Source organism: Cupressus sempervirens, chromosome 7, assembly GCF_028749045.1.
Source record: "Cupressus sempervirens isolate cs-2001-9-10 chromosome 7, ASM2874904v1, whole genome shotgun sequence".
Taxonomy (NCBI): domain Eukaryota; kingdom Viridiplantae; phylum Streptophyta; class Pinopsida; order Cupressales; family Cupressaceae; genus Cupressus; species Cupressus sempervirens.
In genome coordinates, this window is record NC_143124.1 from 56223430 (window position 1) to 56235983 (window position 12554).

Genomic DNA, 12554 nt, shown 5'->3' on the forward strand with positions numbered 1-12554 from the left:
TAAAGAGTTTTTGTAGGAGTACCTATTTTGGGTAGTTCAACCAAAGTTTGTATTGTAGATTCCTCCTTATCTTTTGTCTCTTCTTTCTATTCACTTTGTTTCTCTTTTGCTGTCATTCTGGTTGGGGGTGCACGTAATGACTGTATTAATTTGACTTTATCATCCCCTGCTATTGCACTTAGCTTCTAAAGTGCAACTGTAACTTCTTTTGGTGGAGATGGTGGTGGAAGAAGTAGAAGTCTATTAAATTGTGTTGTCATAGGTGGTTCTTATGTTTGCACCTTGACTTACTTTAATTTCACTACTGCCTTCTGGAGTTCATCAACACTAAACATATCCTAGCTACTTATGTTGATTGGTCAAGGATCTTTGCCAGATCCTCTACAGTTAATGGATTGATGTTTTGACCAAAATTGTCAATGACATCCTTTATTTTGATTGTCTCTATAGGTGTGATGGTAGAATGAGGAGGGCTAGGAGGTGGCAGTTGTGTGTCTTGTACACTCTGTTCTTGTTGCTCACCTATCCCCTTTTCCTCTTCTTTACTTATTTCTTCCTCCTTTTCTTCTTCATCCTTTTCTTCTTCCACTTTCTTCTCTTCTAATTTCTTCCTTCTTGCTTCCGTTATCTCTTTTGTTTTGGCACTTGCTTCTACCTTGTATTCTTCATCAAATGCATCATCAATTTTCTTGTAAATAATCTTCCACACTTTTTGTGGTTTTTCTCACAACCTCTTCAATTTTATTTTGTAGAATACTAAATGCCCTATATTTGGGAGTAAATCTACTATTGTGCCTTTTGATTTCTTTTGTTAGTTGACTTCTAGTCAAATCAAGCAACATCCTTGCTAAGGTAGACTCCCTTATTTCTTTCTCAATTTGTAGATAAAAATGCCATTTTCCCTCTACAATCTTATATAATTCCTTTGGCAATGAGCTATCTAGTTCAAGAGGTGTATGTTTATATTTTTCCATCATACTATAGATAGATTTATCTATTTTATTCTGCTCATCCTTTGTGAGCTTATTAAAATTTACATTCTTCAAATCATTCAAGTCACCATTCCTAATCTTAGCACACAATTTGTCAATAGAAGACTTAGTTGGATGATTTACCACTTTAAACTAACTATGGTCTTCTAATTCCATCCTCTCTTCATTTGAATTAGGTTGAGCCACAAATTTTCTTCTTTTCTTTGGCTCTTCTTCAGTCTTCTTAGTGGATTCCTTCCTCTTTGCTACCTCTACCTTTGCCTTTTATATAGTAGCCCTTATAGTAGCTCTAGTAGTAGACTTCTTAGGTGCAGGCTTTGCCACTTTCTTTGTCTTAGACTAAGGAGCAGGTGGTGCTTTCGGCTTTCTTTTGGTGACCTTGGTTTGGTTAGATGATTTCTTGGCTTGTTCTTCCTTGTCACTCTCATCCTCATCTTCACCTAGGCCTTGTGTTACTGAAGTGGCCCTTTCTCTAGCTCATCCTCATTGTCATCTTCTTCTTCATCTACTTCCTCTTCCTTTGTTGTGCCTGCCTCTTCAACACCTAATTTCTTTTTGATCTTCTTTACAAGCTTTCTCTTATTCTTGATTGTTGTTGCTATCGTAGGGTCTATAACCACTCTTGATTTGACAATGTCATATGTTCCAAAGTGCTTTGCAGTTTTATCAATTCCTCTACAAACAATGTTGTAATAGCTATTGAAGCATGATCCACATCAAGTTCATAGCCCAATGGTCTAATCCATCTAACTCTATGGATGACTACTTGTATGTAGGTATAGTCAATATCCACTAGAAAAAAAATATCTTTTTCATATTTCTCCACTAATGACATTAGAATTCTCATTCTATGTTTCAAGGATTGTTTGAAATCTTCAAAATAACTAGTGATTTGTGCATCAAAGTTCTCACCCATCTACTTAATGAATCCATTTATTTGATCAACAATAGTCTTATCTAGATCCCATCTCACCTTGCCTATTGAGGGGAATTCTTTCATAATATAGAAGAACATGTAGATCAATACTACACCAAATTTGCATTGAGACCCTTTGGATTTCCTTATGGCTCCCAAGTTCTCCTTGATTTTCTACATCATCAATTCTACAAGATCATAAGTATGATCCTTTTTCACTAGCTTGTAGGCAACATCTACAGCTATATAGGGTACACTATTTAACCTGCTAGATTGATAAAATTTGTGAGATATGATCATGATAGAAAAATTTAGTAGGGGATCTTTGATGGTGTCAATTGTCATAGCCCTATTGTTCCACTTGGCACTAGTGTTTTTCTCAATTGCCTCCCTCTTATCACTCCTTAGGATTTTGGGCTGATCTAGGGTTGGGATAACAGTGACCCTATGTACAGTTTTCTTTGTGAACTTTACTAGCCTAGTTTCTAGCCAAAAAGCTCCATCATGGATTTTGCTCAACACAATGCATATCCATTCTATTTTAAATTCAATAGGAAAAACTAGGGTTTTGGTTAGACCCTTCTTTTCAACTATGGAGAATTTGTCCTTAAGTTTCCCATTTTCATAGAACTTATCAAATGCATTGAAAATCTTCAAATCTCCTATGGCTCCAATCTTACAGTTGTAGCATTTGCATACATCCTAAGCCATAACTAATTATTCAAGAATCGTGGATAGGGCACTAGCAGAATCATTTTTGTAAGCAACTTTAGGGATGGGTTTGAACTCTAGTTGTCTAACTTCATTGCTAACTAGTTGAATTTGCAACCCTTCCTTTTCTTTTGTAGATTTAGAACTAGATGCCATCTTTAACCAAACTAGGATTTACTATTTACAAATTTTTCAAACTATGTAACTCAGCACTTGAATGAAATACCTAGTGTTACCCTCATAATGGTTTTTGACAATTGAGTGCCAACATAGTTAATCACATACACCATGTAAGCTGAGTAATCTTCAGGTGCCGAGTAAAGTTCAGATGCCGAGTAAAGATCAGGTGTTGAGTAAAGTTCAAATGCTAAGTAAAGATCAGGTGTCGAGTAAAGTTTAGATGCCGAGTAAAGTCTAGATGCTGAGTAAAGTTTAGGTGCCAAGTGCAACAGGTGCCGAGTGATAACAAGTGCCCAGTGCAATATGTGTCGAGTGATATAGTTTTGTTCAAGTGCCGAGCTATCCAGGAAATAGCATGTGCCGAGTACCAAAAATACTTCAGGAGCTGAGTAACTCAATAGAACAGCATAAAAGTTTGGGATTGCACAAACTATGATGCAAACAATTTTTTGTAGCTGACAGAAGGTAAATCTCAAAGGATTTAATGATAAGATTGAATATTTTATTTTTTCTATGCAATTCACATGCAACCAATAAGAAAAATACAAGAGGCATGCAACCAATCAGCAAAAGATAAGTATTAAGTGGGAAATTGAGATTCAATATGGATCATAGATCCAAAACAAACCCTAAGTCTTTGAAGTCTTTATAAGGAAGATGAAATTTCACTCTAAGATAGAGAGATGAGATATATTGAAGGACATACAAGGGTGCATAAGCAAATCTATTTTTAGAAGCAAGAGTTATCAGATCACAAAGGATCAAGATTAGGAGAAGACGAAAAGGAGCCTGTATTCAACAATCAAGGATTGTAATCTATCAGGTTTATTGTATCTAATACTCTCTAGCAATTGTATTAGAATAAAAATCCTCTGGTGATAGGTTAGCTTTACAGCTATTTTGTAAGAACCTTTTGAATAGGTGATTAAATCCTTTAATAGGGTGACACTTCATGTTAAGTGTTTCAAAATCCTCTAACCAAATCACTATTAATACAATGTAAAGCCTTTAACAGGGCAGGCCTTTAACAGGGCAAACCATCAGAAGTGGTTGAACAATATTGCTGTAGTAATTTTTGTGGGTATCATCCCCACCCCAGTTTTACCTTCTTATTCCTGGAGGGTTTCTGGGTTACCAAATTCTGGTGTTAAGTGTTATTAATGCATGTGTCCAGTTCCATGTTTACTTAATGTACTTACATGTATGCAACTTACTTTCAGTTAAAAGGTTTTATTGGTTAAAGTTTGATACTTATGATTCACCCCCCCCCCCCCTCTCATAAGTACTCTTTCCATATTTGAAGATTCCAATAATTGGTATCAGAGCAGGTCAGGTTCTCTCAAGGAAAAGCCTAATATCTTGGGGGAAAAGATCTAAAGATGGAAGCTTTCAAACTTGGAAAGATCATTGAAAATCAGGTGATAGATGTGCAGCTTGCTCTACATGGCTTGGAGGAATTTAGAAACAAGTTGAGAAACTCATTAAAAAAGAGGAAGGATCTAGCCATAGTTGAGAATGATATACACTACAAGGATATTGATACCACCAACATATTTTCCAACGGAGATACCAAAGAGTTTGATGCAACAACAACATAACCGATGGAGAGAAACAAAATTCAAGCAGAGGAGATAAGATCTATCAAGATGGAACATGAATCACAAGCCATAATGATATGTGAAATCACTAAACAAAAGAAAAGAGAAGTTGATGATAAGGTCATGATGGAAAATGACAAAAGAAATCTTGCAAACAGACTTGAAGAAAAATGTACTGAATTGACAAGGATCTCAAACATGCAGATGGATACACTTGCTCAAATGATGAACCTTCATCATGAACTCAATGTGAAAGATATTGAGATGTCTACTTTGAAGATGCAGAATGAACAAATGCAGAATGAATTGAACAGAGAAAAAGAGGTGGCAGAGAATCTTAACAAGTCAAGTGAAGCCATCAAATATTTTGAACAGTTGCTGAAATCTCCAAAATCTGCCCATGATACATCAGGACTAGGTTACAATAGCACTGAAGCTGGAGAATCATCAAAAAGTGTTGAACAAAGAAGTGACAAAGGTAAGAATTTGAAACCCACTTGTCATTACTATAATAAGAAGGGGCATACAACTAATGTGTACAGGAGCAGAAGATTCAATCAGTCAAACACATCCAAAAGTAAGAGTTTCTATCACAAGTGCAACATGCAAGGTCATATGACACAAGATTACAGATCCAATATTACAAAAACTCAGAGATTTGATGGACATTTTTATAATTTCAAAAAGTATGGACATAGGGCATTTGAATGTAGATCAAAACCTATGTGGACATCAAATCAACCAGCAAAAATAGAAGGGAATGAAAGTCATCATCATTGGGATTACAATACTAGGCACAGTTGTCATTATTGTGAAGAATATGGACATATACCACAAAACTACATGAGAACACATTTCAGAGGGAACTATAAAAGATGGTTGAATCAAACTACATGTCTCAGTTGTTTGAAAACTAGTCATATCAACAGAAACTGTCCTACAAGATCAAAGGCACCCAAGACTAAATAAAATAATGGAAACAAAAAGGTTGATGTCGAAAGAATAAGGGAGCAAATGAGTAAGACTTGGAAAAAGAAGGAAGACTGCAACACATCAAGTGGAGGGATCACTTCATCCAATGGGTCAAGTGATCACACTTCATCAAACTAAGTATGAGAAGTACACAGGACTGATATACAAAGCTATATCATACATCAGTCCCAAGACAAACAAGCTAAGGCAAGGTATAAATCTACATGAAACAAGATGTCAAGAAAAAACTAAATGTTGATGTCGAGCTGCCTTTGGATACTGAGTTAAAACTCAAATAGATGCCGAGCCCCCAACAATGACCGAGCTAATAACTGATGTCAAGTTGGATAGTCCTAATGGAAGCTGAGTAAAGAGGGAATGTAGTGGACACCGAGTTAGGTTAAAAACAATTTCTTTAGAAGACGAGTTGGCAGTTAAGCATTTAATGCGATGAAATTAGGGTATATTATCGCAATTTCAATCAGTCTTTTCCATCACGATCAAGAAGCATAGGAGAAGAAAGAGAGCTAAGCGACTTCACAAAAAGAATCCAATGTTTCAAGCAGATTGCAACCTCACTCAACACTTTTTTTTATCGATCTAAAGGTATTTTCGTTTGTGCCGAGCTACATAGTTTCATATACATTTTCTGTATAAACCCTAGTTCACAAAAAATGGCATCAAGTTTGAAGAAAACCTAGGTCAAGGAGTCTTTTGAAGTACAATTAGTCTCTAATGAAGTAAAGCAACCTGATTTCTGTCCTATTCTCAAAGTTGCCTAAAAAAATGACCCAGCTGGAGCTCTCTCCCACATTCCCCCAAAAGTTGTAATGGTTCAAGATGTGAGAAAATGTTACAATTGCAAGATAGGAGCTCTAGGAGACATGGAAATTAGACAAGCTTATGATAAACTATGTGTAGATGGAGTACTGAAAGAAGAATTTATAATCATTGAAAGAAAGGGTTTGACCCCAGTTTTTAATTTTCCCACCGTGTTCAAAACAGAATGGATTAGACTTGTACTGAGCAGAATCCATGGTGGAAAATTATGGTTAAAGGATATGCCCATCAATTTGACAAAGGAAATTGAACATAGAGTAATAGGGTACCCAACCCTAGATTGGTACAAAACCCTAAGAAGTGAATTGAAGGAGGTCATTGAAAGAAATACCGATACACAATGGAACAAAAGAGGAATGGCAATACATACCATACAGGATCCAGTAGTAGAATTTTCTGTTAGAGTCATTGCTCACAAATTCTATCAATCCAGTAGACTCAATAGTGTACCATGAATTGTAGTAGATGTAGGTTACAAATTGGTGAAAAAGGATCATACCTATGATCTTGCAGAACTGCAATTGCAACAGATCAATGAAAACCTAGCTGCCTTAAGAAAAACAAAGGGCGCACAATGCAAATTGGAGCAATCCTAGATTGCATATTCTTTTATGTACAGAATGAATTTCCTTCTTTTGGTAAAGTAGCATGGAGGAATGATAGAACCATCATTGCACAAATTAACGAATATATAGAGCAAATGGGAGAAAATTTTGATACCTTGATGACAAGCTATTTTGAGGATTTCAAGAAATCCATCAAGCAAAGATCAAGGATACCAGCATCCTTAGTAGAAAAGCATACTAATGATATATGTTTCTTAGTTGACATAGATTTCACTTACATTCAAGTAGTAATACCAAGGGTAAGATGGCTAAGGCCATTTGGATACGAAATTAATATTGATGAAGCATCAGCAACAATAACCACATTATTGGTAGAGGAAGCAGAAAAAAATGCACCACATTTTGGCACTTATGATGTGGTAAGATAAAAAATAAACATGGAATTAAAAACTACTTCTACATTGAAGAAGAAAGACAAATTACTAAAGAAAATTAAGAAGAAATTTGGCAAAGAAATTGAGGCTAAGGCAGAAGAAGAAGAGGATGACAATGATGATGAGGATGAGTAGGAACAGGGGCCAATGGAACTAACCCAAGGTCTTGGAGAGGACAAAGAGGAAGGTGCAGAGGAAGAAGAAGCCAAGGAAGCACCAACTGAAGCCGAGCCAAAGAAGAGAAAGGCAATAGAATAGTCTCCAGCCAAGCCCAGATCAAAGAAAGCTGCCATTCCATCACCTCAAAAGCTGACAACATGAGCATCAAGAAGAACCTCTACTCAAAAGGCTAAAGAGAAAGTCACGAAGAAGAAAAAAGTCAAGGAATCACAGGAAGAGCCGAGGAAAAGAAGGTATGTGGCTCAACCGGACACTGATGAAGAAGAGAAAATAGAAAAGGTAAGCAGTTCATCAGTTGATATTCTATGTAAAAAGATTGCAAGTGGTGACTTGAATATTTTAAATAAAGTTGATTTTAGTAAATTTACAAAAGAAGAACAAAATAAGATAGAAGAAATAGTGTATGGAATGATGGCATAGTTCAAGTACACTCCACTTGAACTATGGTCAATTGCCAAAGGAGCTATCAAAAATTATAGAAGACACATGGCATTTTTGTTTAAAAATGGAGAAAGAGATGAGGGAATCAACCCTAGCTAGTATATTGTTGGATTTGACTAAGGAACAAGTAAAGAATGCAGTCAAAAGGCATAATAACAAGTTTACACCCAAATATAGGGCATTCTTTATACTTAAAAATAGGATAGAAGAAATTGTTCAAAGAACAATGAAATCATGGAAGAATCTATACAAAAAGGTTGAAGATCTTCTTGAAGAAGAATACAAAGAAGAAGTTTTTGTTCCAGCAGAAGAGAGGAGAAAAAGAAGAGAAGAGAAGACAGTAGTAGTGAAAAGAGAAGAAGAGAAGAATGTGGAAGAAGAAAAGAAGGAAGAAGATGAAAAGAAGGAAGAAGAAGAGAAGGAAGAAGAAAAGAAAGATGGAGAGGAGGAAGAAACAAAAAAATAGGATTAAATGGCAACAGCTGAGCAAGAGCAGCAACCAGATCAGAGTGTGCAAGACACACAATTGCCACCCCCTAGCCCTCCTCATGCATCGATCTCACCTGCAGACACTGTAACCATTGTTGATGTTATTGATACTTCTAATTAGAATATCAATCCATTACCTGCAGAAGATCTGAAAAGAATTCTTGATCAATCAACACAACAAGCAATATTATGTTCAAATCTAGTTTTGGTCAGTTTGGATGAGTTGCAAAAACTAGTAGAAGGTATAGTTAAAGATAAGGTGAATACAAAAAAACCACCTTCTATCACAACTACTAGTAGTCAATTTGAAATACCAACATGTATAGTTGATGCTACAAGACAAAAGCAAAGTGTAGCTGCAGAAAAAGAAAAAGAACAAACAGAAAAAACATGACAGACTATTACATTTGATCCTACAGCACAAACACAAGGTGCACTTCCACAGATAACAATAATTGATCATGGTAGATAGAAGGAGGAGGAAATAGTAAAAACACCTAAAGAACAGGAGGCAATTCAAACATTAATAAATTTGCCTACCTCAGGAACTCCTTCACACCAGCCATTGTAGATATTTGTACCAACATCAAGTACTACCAGAGTGGCAAGGGTACTTCACTATGGAGACCCTGAATTAGATGAGGAGATAGTCATACCAAGCTATGACTCAAAATTAATAACCATTGATCAAATCAATGAGGTGCATGAAGTACTAAACAGGAGGAAAAGGCAGGAGATACTCAAGAAGGAGTATAAACAAAAGCAAACACTATATGAGATTAAGGACATCTTTATGGATGCCTTCAGTTTGCAATCACCGGATGAGTCAAAGCATATCATAGAGCAACTAACTGATATTGTTGACCAGGTGACAAATGAAGACCTAAAAACTAATGCAAAACTTATGGAATGGTCAAAAAGAAAATTTCAAGAGAAAGTGAATGAGAAAATGTCAAGTCAATTTGCACTTTCACAAGTTGAATTGGCAAAGCTCATTGACAAAGTGAAAAAGGTACTTGAGAATATATTCTCATTGTACAAAAAGTTGTGTGATTTCTCATACTTCACACAAGAAACAAGCCAAAAGATACTGAGCTTGGAAGGAAATTTAAATATTTCAAGCATGCAGCTACCAAGTGATCCAGCTCAAAGTGAGAAGCATTTTGCTCAATAGCTTCACACTCACAAAGAAATAGCTACCTTAACAGCAGATGAGGCTAATATTAAGGCCAAATTAATACAGGTCCAATCCTCCATTACCCCACATTTAGAGATACTCCATAAAGAGCAAGTATATGCTGAAAATGTACTCAAGAAAGATCCAAATCTTTCTACAACAGATGGACTTATTCATCTTGCTGCTGAGACTGCCATCCACCATAAGTCACTGAAAATTGCTTTGAAAAATTGGGATGCAGCTCTAAGAATAATTATGGAGGTGAACAACATATTTTTGGCTAAATATGGTCTTAACCCTTAAACATTCTTTGACATAAGTGTCAAAAAAGGGGAGAAAAGAGTTAATAATAGGTGGAGTTATACAAATATGGAATGGGGGAGAAAAGATAAGAAAAGGAGCAATGATATATATACACGACACAATCAACTCACTCAGGGGGAGTTACAAATTTTTGAGGTATATATTGCAAAGTACAAATTTTGATCAAATTTTCTTTAACACTTTGTATATACCAAACAGATTAGTTAATGTACTCATAAGGTCAGTTAAGTGTTTTTGTCACTCATGTCAAAGGGGGAGATTGTTACCCTCATAATGGTTTTTGACAATTGAGTGCCAACACACTTAATCACATACACCATGTAAGCTAAGTAATCTTCAGGTGCCGAGTAAAGTTCAAATGCCGAGTAAAGTTCAGATGCCAAGTAAAGATCAAGTGCCGAGTAAAGTTTACATGTCGAGTAAAGTCTAGATGCTAAGTAAAGTTTAGGTGCCGAGTGCAACAGGTGCCAAGTGATAAAAAGTGCCGAGTGCAATATGTGCCAAGTGATACAATTTTGTTCAAGTGCCAAGCTATCCAGAAAACAACATGTGCCGAGTACCAAAAATACTTCATGAGCCGAGTAAATCAGTAGAACAGCATAAAAGTTTGGGATTGCACAAACTATGATGCAAACAGTTTTTTGTAGCAGAAAAAAGGTAAATCTCGAAGGATTTAATGATAAGATCAAATCTTTTATTTTTCCTATGCAATTCGCATGCAGCCAATAAGAAAAATACAAGAGGCATGCAACCAATCAGCAAAAGATAAGTATTAAGCGAGAAATTGAGATTCAATATGGATCGTAGATCCAAAACAAACCCTAAGTCTTTGAAGTCTTTATAAGGAAGATGAAATTTCAATCTAAGATAGAGAGATGAGATATATTGAAGGACATACAAGGGTGCATAAGCAAATCTATTTTTAGAAGCAAGATTTATTAGATCACAAAGGATCAAGATCAGGAGAAGGTGAAAAGGAGCCTATATTCAGCAATCAAGGATTGTAATCTATTAGGTTTATTGTATCTAATACTCTCTAGCAATTGTATTAGAATAAAATCCCTATGGTGATAGGTTAGCTTTACAGCTATTTTGTAAGAACCTTTTGAATAGGTGATTAAATCCTTTAACAGGGTGACACTTCATGTTAAGTGTTTGAAAATCCTCTAACCAAGTCACTATTAATATAGTGTAAAGCCTTTAACAGGGAAAACCATCAGAAGTGGTTGAACAATATTGCTGCAGTAATTTTTGTGGGTATCATCCCCACCCTAGTTTTACCTTCTTATTCCTACAGGGTTTCTAGGTTACCAAATTTTGGTGTTAAGTGTTATTGATGCATGTGTTCAGTTTCATGTTTACTTAATATACTTACATGTATGCAACTTACTTTCAATTAAAAGGTTTTATTGGTTAAATTTTGATACTTATGATTCACCCCCCCCCTCTCATAAGTACTCTTTCCATATTTGAAGATTCCAACACCTGGTAGATTAATAAAACTGAGTTGGGTTGCTGTTAAATTTCTATAAATCACCTTTTGATTACTGGAAAATTGTTTAATTTCTCTGCTCATCTTTGATCTTTGTTCAAATGACCAAGAAATAAGAAATTTTCACTTTTATAAGGCTTGAAACCTAGCATTTATTGCTTTTGTGCTTACAGTTGTCACTCAACTTCAAAAGGTTTTTCCAACTCTGCATCAACTATATTTCACTCACTTGGCAACTACTATTTCATTCCATTCAACATCTACTGATCTTGTTAATGGCTCGATAGTCACTATCAAGTCTTACTCGATAGCTACTAGACTATTCAACTTAGCTTATACTAGAGTTTAACTAGGCAACCAAAGGTAGCTCAACATCATCTTCCAACTTTTATCCTAGCATCTTAACTTATACAGATTTCTTCTTTATAGTGTTCCTATGATCATTTGCGCTAATGTATGATACATCTTTATATGTATCAGCCCCATGTGCCTTTCTAGTGCTTAATTTGATGAGGTGTGATCACTTGACCTCTTGGGTGAAGTGATCTCTCCATTCGATGTGTTGCATTCACCTTTCTTCTACCATGTCTTCTTCATATCTTCCCTAATATGTTCCACATTAACTTTTTTTTTGCCCTTGTTAACTTTAGTCTTGGGTGCCTTGGCCGTTGTTGGATAGTTCTTGCTAATATGACCAGTCTTTAAGCAACGAAAACAAGTAGTTTGATTTTACAATCTATTGTAGTTTCCCTTAAAATGTGTCCTTATGCAATTTTCAGGAATGTGTCCATATTCTTGGCAATAGTGATAGCTATACCTAGTGTTGTAATCCAAATTGTAGTAATGTGCATGATTGATTCCTCTTGTAGGCTAATTGGGTGTCCACATAGGCTTTGTTCTGCATTCAAATTCTCTATGTCCATATTTTTTGCAGCTATAGTAGTGAACCTAAAATTTTGGTGCCCTCATAGTCTTGGTTCTGCAGTCTTGTGCTAAATGTCCTTGCTTTTTGCACTTATGATAGAAGTTTGCATTTTTAGGCTTATCATGCTGATGACTATTCTTGGTTTTCCATTTATTAGAGGTATGTCCCTTTTTACCATAGAAATGATAAGTAAGTTTAGTGTTCTTAGCTTTTCTGCTTCTTTCTTCTACAACCTTGGATGATTCTCATTGTTCTGTGCTGATATATCCAAGTCTTGTAGTGTCATTACTTGCCCTTGGTTATTTTAGCAATTGCTC